This window comes from Buteo buteo, chromosome Z (genome assembly GCF_964188355.1).
Source record: "Buteo buteo chromosome Z, bButBut1.hap1.1, whole genome shotgun sequence".
Taxonomy (NCBI): Eukaryota; Metazoa; Chordata; class Aves; order Accipitriformes; family Accipitridae; genus Buteo; species Buteo buteo.
In genome coordinates this window covers 49,490,322-49,500,297 of record NC_134204.1, presented here as the reverse complement: position 1 = coordinate 49,500,297, position 9,976 = coordinate 49,490,322, and the positions used below count along the sequence as shown (strand labels likewise).

The window sequence follows — 9,976 nt, the reverse complement described above, 5'->3', positions numbered from 1 at the left end:
TATTTTAAAAGCAGTAATGGACCTAGTTTTCAAAGCCATTGAGAAATTCTGACTCTTACCACGGCTAATAGGGGTTGAGAGTGCCCAGAAATGTTAAAAATCAGGCTTATGTATTGACTTTATAATAATGACTCAACATTATGATTTAGAAAAGTATAAAACAAGCACTGTTCAGAAAAGAACTCTTGACCTCTCACAGCAGCCCCTTAATGAGCTCATGTCCTGCTTCCTTTGACATCTGTTTCCCTTTATACCGGAGATGAATTCCTCCCATACCACATAGTATTCTTAAGAACTGTTATTACTCGCTGAAACAAGACGTTCCCCAGAAGCACTATGCCCCTTCTGTGAATCAGACTTTAAGAGCTTCTTAGGAGCTAATGGATGGTGTGTTTGTTGCTGTTTCATGGAACATGACAGTTGAAGTGTCACAGTAAGGGTCTGTGTAAATAGTGCCCAGACTACTTCAGGACAGAGTGAGGATCACTTGTCCCAGATAGTGTCACTGGATGGAACGGGACTGCTGGTGGAAGAAGACCTGAAGGTGAGTGAGGCTGCCCAACGCCTTTACACATACCCATATGATGCCCTACCTGCACACAAAGTAGTGGTAAGTTGTTTTAAAGTTTTGAATATGTTTTTTCATGTTCCTCTTGGGTCTGTCTGTGTGTTGTGAGGCAGTGCTGTGTGGTAACACCCACATTGGCTTGGTCAGATACTGGCAGCCTTATTGCTACTCTAGCATGGCACACTCCTAGGTGACTAGCTTTGCTATGCAATGCATATTTAGTGACATTCTACCACCTTTTCTGTCCTGTCTGTCACATTCTCAGGGTCATAACTCAGGCTCATGGACTTACTGCATGCTATGCACTTAAGTTTTGGGGGTTTTTTTGTTGCGTTGGTTTTGGTTGTGTGGTTTTTTGTGGTTTTTTGTTTGTTTGTTTTTGTTGTTGTTGTTGTTGTTTTTTTTTTATTTTACGTGAAGTTATTTTCTGGGACTGCTGTATCAGTTGACCCACACTAGCAATCACCACATACCGTAAGTTTTCCACCCTTTTTGCCAGGAGGACCTTAGTAAATTTACTGGCTGGGCTCTGTTAGCAGACATCTCTGTCATTAACCTGCTGGCTATCTCATTTTCTTTCATGTATCACCTACCAATTAATGCAAATAGGGTGAAATATTAACTTTTTTTTTTAGCCAACAGAAATATCCCCATTGATATTAATGGTTCTTGTATTTTTCCTATTTCTTAAGGCTCCTCTTTATCCACACCTTCTCCTTTCTGTTCTCTCTTACACTTCAGCTTTTTGTATGCCTTACCTTTCTCAGAAACCCAGGTTCTCCAGCTACTGAATCTTTTCCTATTCAATTTCCTATATTAATTATTCCTATATTCCCACGTATTCCTGTAACTCTACTTTCTTCTTGTAGACTTGAAACCTCTGAAATGGATCTTCTTTTGCCAATATTAAAACTCTCCACACCTTCTGCCTACTCCTTTCATTTCTCTTAGCTGTTCACTGCTACTCTTTTAAAAGTCTTCTGAGAATCACTGGGACAGCAATATTCAAAGCATCAGTGTTACCAAAAGTTAACATCTTGTCAGTTTTAGTGCTACAACTCATAAACTCCCAGGTGTCTGCTGGAGCAGGAACAACTTGCCTAAGTGTGGTGGTGTCTATCAAACCTTGTCTTCTGGGTCTCTGGCAGCGCTGAAGGTAAATGGATGCAGAACTAGATGTAGCTCATGTGTCAGCTGATGTGTGAGGTGGTGGATATGTATCACTTGAGGAGAATCATTGCTCATAATAATTTCTCCCACCTCCAGAGGAAAGTAGGAATGTATGTCTCCAGGCCATGTTATTTTCTGGGATGCTTTTGGTATAGTGTTATTTATGCCCCACCCGTTGGCAAGCCTAGGAATAAGAGGCATAATCAAAGCCTTATTTAGCTTAAATACAGAGCTCTGTGGTTCTGGAACAGCAAATCCTTCATTTGCATCTCTGCTGATGGTCATGTAGAGTATGTGGACACAGAATTGTTACCAGTGGCATCCTTCCAGTCTTTACTGGGAAACTGTGCAAGCACTGGGGAGGGTTGTGAAAAGGAGAGGTAAACACCCTCACTGGCACCAGGGCCATCACTGCTATTACACTGTAAGTTGCTGTAATACATCAGTGTAAAAGATATAAGTATATGTCTCAGCATCCATGACTTTCTGCTCCATGAAATTTCCAATGTCCACCTAGTTTAGACACCCCCTCCACCCACCCCACTGGCACAGGAAAGGGAATGAGCCTGAGGGCAGAAGACCCCTTGCACATTTACACCTCAGCCCCAAGCAGCTGAAAGCCTCAGGAGCTCAGGTTAGCCATCAGGGAAGTCCAGAAAGCAGAATCCATAGCTCAGTGTGAGATTCAGTTTAAAATGTCATATTTCTCTGTCTTTGATGCTCTTTCAACTTTCCCTGGAGTTGTGTAAAGGCTTGTGAATCTTGCTGATGCTGGCACTTGCTCCAAAGGGAAGTCTCCTAAAGAAAATCACCGAAGTTATATATAGGAGAACATTTTACATGATGTGATAAAGATGTAATAAGCTACTTACATCTGATTCTGAGAGCTGTTTGATGTTTGTGGTATTTATTTTTTGGAAAGTCCAGAAATACTTTTACAAGCATCTGTCATTGTTCCATTTCATTGACAAAAATCGGTTGCTGCATTGATTTTTTTTACTACTATATCACTTTTCTGTGTATCTTTATATTTTAGTATTCATTTTCAGTGACCAATGGATAAGCTGCCATTGCAAAAATATGGAAGGGTTTGGTGTTACAGTACTCCCAAGAGCTGTGGGACCTGGACGAGCACAAGGTAGTAGTCAAAAACCAGTGTTTCTAGGAGTGGATGTCTACACATGAAGATGGCATTGAGGTTGTCCACATATAAAAAATGTTGTGCTGCTAATAGCATATCAGGACATCTGTATTATGGTATTTTGTCAAACAGTGACATAGTCTTTTGGGCTACAAAGGCTACCTGTTCCAGACACAAAGAGAAAGCGCAGTAAAGTCAGTAATTGTATTCTGTTCTCATTTAAGGCACCTCGACACTATTAATTCTGATGGAAACTGTACATGCACAGCAGCCATGTAGCTAACCTTTGTATTCAGATATAGCTGTGTCTAAACCAATCACCCTTTCTCTGTCAATGCTAGTTTATATCCATTCCTTTTCTTATAGGTCATTGTCTTGTGCTGCCTCCAGACACAGTTGTCCTTGTTCTGGAAGACAAAGGAATAACACATGATAGTGGCTATAATGGAAAATAATTTACAGCATTCCTTTTTATTTGCAGACTTCAGAGATTTGTTTGAGATGAGTCCTGTCAGTTTTGCACATTTAAATCAATGTGCAATTTTCACTTAATTTCCTCACTCACTTTCTAGAAACAGAAAATGAAGTGTTCTTATTCTCAGCTATTAGTGTCATTATGGTCCAGAAATGATGGGCCATGCATTCCTGCTCTGGAGTGATTTAAAGCTGGTCAAAACTTCAGTCTGAAGACACTAAAACTGATAGACATTTTCCTGTCTACTGAGGTCCACACTCTCCGGCTTCAGCACCTAAGCCTACTTATGCATAAAAAAAGAAATCTTCTCAGTGGCATCACACTGTATATCCTGTGAATCATAAGTTTTGAAGGGCAGGACAAGATACAGGAAGGACTGAAATAAATGTCTGATGCTCTTTGTGACACCTTCCTTCAACACGTAACAAATTTCCAAGGACTCTCTGGGCAAGGAGAAATACATTGAAAGAGTATTTCCTCCTAAGAAATCTCATCCATAATGTATGCATGCAAAAGTTTATAGGTGAGCTTTGGAAACAATACCTGTGTTATTTTGACTGCTGTTTGGTGATTTCAAAATCAGCTTTTTGGCCATATTTTTACAAGTGTTGGTTTTGTAGTCTCAGTGAAAATAGCCACATTATTGAATTTCTGTGTGTGCAACTTATACCTTTTGCATTCTTCTCTTAGTTTCCATTCCCTGCGGTTAGTCAGTGGGTTATCTTCAGAAGAGTCTGAAAGCACCAACTGTTGTGTCACTACGAAGTTTGTGTGTTACTTAAAAGCAGTTTCTTAAGATCTCCATAAACAGAGGTTTTTCGTGTGAACAATTTTAAAATCTTTTTATTAAAGTTCCAGACAGGGCTTCAGCTGGATCTCTGCATAAACTTGTTCATTTGAAAAGATTTACATGTTTTTTTCCCAGCCATTTAACGAGAAGAAAGGAAAAAGTATACTGCTTGTTTTGGAGTTGAACCTCATGGACCTTGTACCTCTTTCTCTCCAAAGAAGTTCAGCATATTCCTGCAGTTCTCAAGCGATGTGCATGTGATAAGAAGGTGGACTATAATAACAGATACCAGAAGTGTATGAGGTGAGGCAGCTACCTACCATGGTAAGCTCTGAAGAGCCTCATGATTTTATTTTGGAGGATTTCTGTGATATGTATTTGCTGTCCTGCACTAACTAATGGTCATACTGACAGTGGTTGATGTTTTTACAGGCTTTTTTGGTGAATTTTCTGTCGATACTTGGTTCTTGTCCTATTAGTTAATGTTCTCAAATGTATGGCCAACTTAAAATAGTGTGTCTTAAAATTGTTTGTTTGATATGAATTCTTGCTGTTACAAGAGTGGAGAATCAGGCATGATTGCCTAGCACAGAAGGAGGCGAAATGACACAGTGTCTTAAAAGTTGCTGTTGAATGTGGCATAATTCCAGGTATAACCATGTGGTTGCTGGTTAGAGATAACGGAGCCGAGCGTTCCCCACGAATGCTGTTCTGTGGGTCATGTGAGGCTGCAAAGACAAAGCTTCTGCCTATACTTCTTATACAAACCTCTGTTCCTTCTCTCCCTGTTCCCCAGGAGAGCTGGAGAAATGCACCTTGTTAATTTTATTTCATCAGATACTGTAGTCTCAGCAGTATTCTTTGCAAATGTCTTGTAGCAGTGAAGAGGTCCCCGCTCAGAGAACGAGGATTGGAGTATCTGGGTAGATTAAATCTGTTTCAGAGAGGGGGAAGGGATGTGTGCTGACCCTCTGAGCTGTGTATTTATAGCTCTCATGAATAATCACAGAATGCAGGGGGAAACATATCTCAAGAGATCACTCACAAAAAGAGTGAATTAATAACAGAAGTGCCATAAATATACAGGGGGTGGATGACTTGCGTGAAAGTGGCTGCTTTAATGGTTGAACTGTGGCCGAACTGCAGGAGGGAGATGTGTGTGTGAATGCATGTGTGGCAAAGCAACAGGACTTTTCATGAGCACATTGCCTCTCTCTTAGAGACAAACTCAGAATGATTTATTGGTAGGAAAGTTCTCTTGAAAGGTGTTGGGTTTTTTTTCCCCTTTTCTATAGAATACACTGTTAACTCCTGTGTTCTGCTCTTCCTTGAGTTTTGTGTTGCTGATCTTTTCCACTCTCTGTGGAGTATCTTCTTCATCACAGTCATTCATTAGTTCTTCATGTCTTTCACTAAGAAAGCAGTGCAAAAGCAAATGGATCCTTTCAGGATCCTTCAGGACCAGTGTGCTATGAGTGACATGGAAGAGGAGCTTGAAACCAAAGGGAAAATTCTCCCAGATCTTTCCTGAGTGGCTGCACTTTCTGAATAAATATTTCTGTGCTCAGCTGAAAAGAAATGGCATCTGAGGCAGGATGAAGGCAATGACCTGGCACAGTGAGCAGGAGCAGGTCAGTTTCTGGATGTCAAAGGCCGCTTTATTAGTGATGTGCAGAGCTGCTCCCAGCACTGCCCTAATGGACACTTTCGCAGGAGCCCTACTTTCTGTGAAGGAAAGTGCAATCATCATCTGGAAATTTACCACCTCTGTTTATGATTATTTAGTTGCTAACTGGTTTGGTGTGAGTAGTCCATATTGTGTTTCTGTGGGACTAAGTGTAAGCATTGCTGTTGTCCTGTATAACAGGACTAGCCTTTCACCCTAGGGCCTTAACGGTTTTTCACAGTGGGAATTACTGAGTAATATTGGGACTATTGATAAAAAGCATATGGCTATTCTTTGCTGAGAAACATCTGTTTATGTACAGAAGAGGTTATTACCCCTCCCTATTTTAAAGTCCGTTTGATTGCCATGGAAGATGTCCTAATGTTTACGTAGGACATCCTAAAAGATCTATGATGCCAGGAACCTTAAAAGGCCTGAACTGCTTTTTGTGATTGCAAGTGGAAGCTTTGTGCTCAGAAACACCTATGACATTGAGATTCTTCCATTCATTCTGGGGCAGCGGACTTACATTTTATTTCTGCAGCTTATGAACCTTTTTGCTGGGCCCTTGGGTGGGCAAAAGGAGCTGGTAATTCCCACCTGAGTAGCTGCAGAAAAAAATGCACTTTTGGAAGATGGACAGATGTTCCTGCTAGGGTTCTGTGCTATTCAGACATATCTGCCTACTATGAGTGCTGCTTGCTGTAGTTTGCAAAACTTTTTCAAAAGCAGGGGAAACTGTGTGGCAGGAAGAGGTGGGCTGGCTGCTGAGCAATTCCATCAATCACATTGAACATCAATCACTGGAAAATGCTGTAACAGCTCCCGCAAACAGAGTCCTTGATACTTTGTGCCCTTCCTTGCATAAACAGGACACCTGGGAACAAGGTATATGCTTCTCTGACAGGCTTTGGTGGTTTTTACTGCAAATATCATGTTCTGTGTAACTTCTTTCTTGGTGGGGACGTCAGTACATTGCCTGTGGGTTTTTTACATAAAGCATGTTCACAGTTTATGCAATTCAAAGTGGGAGACAAAGAATTGCTCAAGATGCAAAACTACAGATGTAAAGATAGCTTCAAAGATTTTAAAATAAACAATGAAAACTACATCAAACTAGATGTTATTAATAATAAAGGAGAAAAAATGCTTTGCTTGGATAACAGTGGCATGAAGAATATAACCCAATGACAGGGAAAATTTTGTTGGAAAAGTGGTATAGCAGGCAAATGGGATGTGGTTTTGTACAGCAAAGAGCTGCAGAAGTGAAAGTGAATCCTGTGCTGCATAGACAAGCTGAGCAGATGAGTCTGCTGTATGGTTTCTGGGACACTTTGGGTGCAAGTTCTCTTTTTTCATGTCTGTGTATGGTATCCAGCACTGGATCAAAGCCAAGTCTCAACAACTGTCAGCCTTGAATATAATCTTGACACTGTTATCTGGATTTCACTTTCCTTCCAATCCTTTCCATTTTAGGACTTTGCATCTTGGCTTGTGGCAGGTTAGTCAGAGAGGAGAAGGTGAGATGGGCACGGTAGCAGCCTTCACTGTGATTTATAATTTGTTGTATTTGGAGATGGAAAGAGGAGAGCAATTTCCTACAATTTCTGACACTGCTGTCATTTTGAGGAATGAGGAGGGGAATGGCTTAAAAAGAGTAGTTTGAGAAGGAGGTCCAACGTGACAGTCTTGCAGACCCTCCTCAGAGGCACGTGGTGGCTGGGCCCCCCCTGGCTCAGAAAGGCAAAGAGTGGCCAAGCCAGGGCTGCCATGGTGACATCACTTTGGGTACCCAAACTCACTGACATATTGGCATGCCAGGGACAGAGCAGGTCTTGGTGCCTGCTGGTGCTCAAGTGGTGAGGGGGTGTTTGGAGAAGAGGTTAAGAGGGGTGGTGGGAAGAAGGCAGGCGGGATCAACCAGTGAGCCAGGAAAGGGATGAAGCAGACACCTCCATGGTAGGACCAGGCAGATATCCACACCATTTTACCACGTACCTCCACGTAAATCTAGTTCTGAAGTGGTTTAATAACATGCATTAAAACACCAGCTGATTTGAAATAGAAAAAAATAATTGTATATCAATACATTTTTATGCAGAACACCTCAGACTGACCAGGCAACAAAGTACGCCTTAACTCTAAAGTTTGTTTAATTACTGCTTGCCTACAGTGGATCAGGGGTGGTTCCTGTTTAATTGTTAATCTGAGGGCAAAATTAGCTGACGATATTTTACAAACTGTTTTATTCACTCAAAGTATTTTGCAAATTGTGTTGAACAGTTGAAAGGTGCCAAAGTGTTTCTATTTGTGGAATATTTTATTTTATCTTTGTGATTTCCTATATGACCATTGGATTCCTATTGTATCTAAAATAAAAGCACAGGCAGTTCCACTGAGCCTTTTTAGTTTTATTTAAAAAAATAAGCTATGTATTAGCATGCAAGTTGGCTTAGGTGGTATGACAGTATTTTTCATTACAATGTGATGCAAAAGGTTGATTTACCTTAGCTCTTGTTGCGCAGCTTTTGAACAAACAACATCAAGCTGTCACAATCAGGGGTAAACATCTAATGTGTCTTTGACAATTACAAGAAATGCTGTAAAAATAACTAGGATTAAGTGTAGCAGAATTGCTTGCCTGGCGCAGTGCCTGTGCAGGGAGAGCTGCATGCTGACGTGGGAGAGGGAAGATTTTCGCTTCTTGGGTCCATTGCATCGTGCTGGGATTGTGAAGGGAAAGTGCTAAAGGGTAACACTGAGGTTTTTGGGGTGGAATAACATAGTGGCAGCATAGCCAGGGCACTTTGCCTGGCCACCCTGGGAGTGGATAGCCAGGGCTGGCCCCAAAGGGGCTGCCAGCCCAGCCCTCTCTGCCTCCTTATACAGGGAGAGCCAGAGGCATCTTCAGACACAGTCCAACAGGTATCAAATCTGACAGCATAACCCTGTGTAAAGGGTGTGACAGGTAAAAAGCAATCAGCCAAGCAAATCTGTGTTAAGGCTTGCTTTCAAGGTTTCTCCTTTTTACTAAACTCTCTTTAATTCTGCATACAGCTAGCACACACCAAAGGCAGCAGGGAGGCCTGTGTGGACATGCAATGATACCGCTTTGCTCATCGCTGTGATCCTTGGCACAGGAAGAAATCTTGTCTGAAGAAGAATAAATATTCATTTTTTGTTATTAGGGGTTGTCTGATTGTCTTTTTTAAACAGCTTAAAGCATAAAAAGAGGTAACAATCAGCAGCCATGGGGCTGCGAGGGGAAGCTACAACAGATTTGCTAAAGTTTCTCTGACATATGAGTTTTCATGTTGTGAAATACCTTTGTTATTTTTTCGAGAAATACATTTTGCTTTTGCAATGAGTGTGCAGAGTGTGATTACTCTGGACTCGGGCATTAAAAAAGCAATGTGAAGTGTCAGCTGATAATAGATTTCAGGCAGAATGCAATTACAACCAAGTCTCTTGATTCCTGGGAATGCGCTCGAAATAAATAGTTAAGGAATTTGATTTCAGAATGAACCACAGATGTTACAGGCTCACCCTTTGTGCTAGAGCCAGCTCTAGACACAGGCAGGTTGGAGTAACTCTCAAAATGTCTTTAAGTGACAGACGATTGTGGAAGGAATAGGGAAAAAACGTAAGAAATCCCTGATGTTACATAAATACTGGCTGGAGTGTGCTTCATGGCTAGCAGGCAAATATTTAACAGGAAACCCCAATGACTCCTTCCATGGTGTCCTGGCAAGAAGAATTTCCTTTCATATTTTTGTAAGCTGATCTGGCCCACACATAAGTGAAGCCCCCAGGAGGCTTCCTTCCTTCTCTTTTGGGATTTCCATGAGGAAAAATTGCAATTAATGTGATCTAAAGCAGCTACACATGTGACTGCAGCCTCCCAGCCCTGAAAGCATAGTGGGGATGTGGTGCCTGGGCACTGTTAGCTCTGGGACATGTTGCAGTAGCACGAGACCATGCAGTTCCCAAATCACTCCTATCTCATGTAAAGCACCCAGACCCCAGTACCAGGATGCCTGCATTGTATATACATGCTACGCTGGCCAAGGGCTACATGAATCTGTTAGTGCGGCACTGACCTTCAGCTAACCAACCCTACATAGAAGTCCCCACTGGCAGCTTTTTTTCCAAAATTTTCTTTTTTT

At 41.5% G+C, this 9,976-nt stretch overlaps 1 long non-coding RNA gene across 1 annotated transcript; it reads left to right on the top strand.

Moving 5' to 3' along the window:
- Nucleotides 1-303: 303 nt before the first annotated feature.
- LOC142026979 (uncharacterized) lies at nt 304-9,168 on the top strand. Its single transcript, XR_012648974.1, has 3 exons — nt 304-2,876; nt 4,280-4,447; nt 8,868-9,168. It is a non-coding gene; the product is annotated as an uncharacterized LOC142026979 (long non-coding RNA).
- Nucleotides 9,169-9,976: the final 808 nt, after the last annotated feature.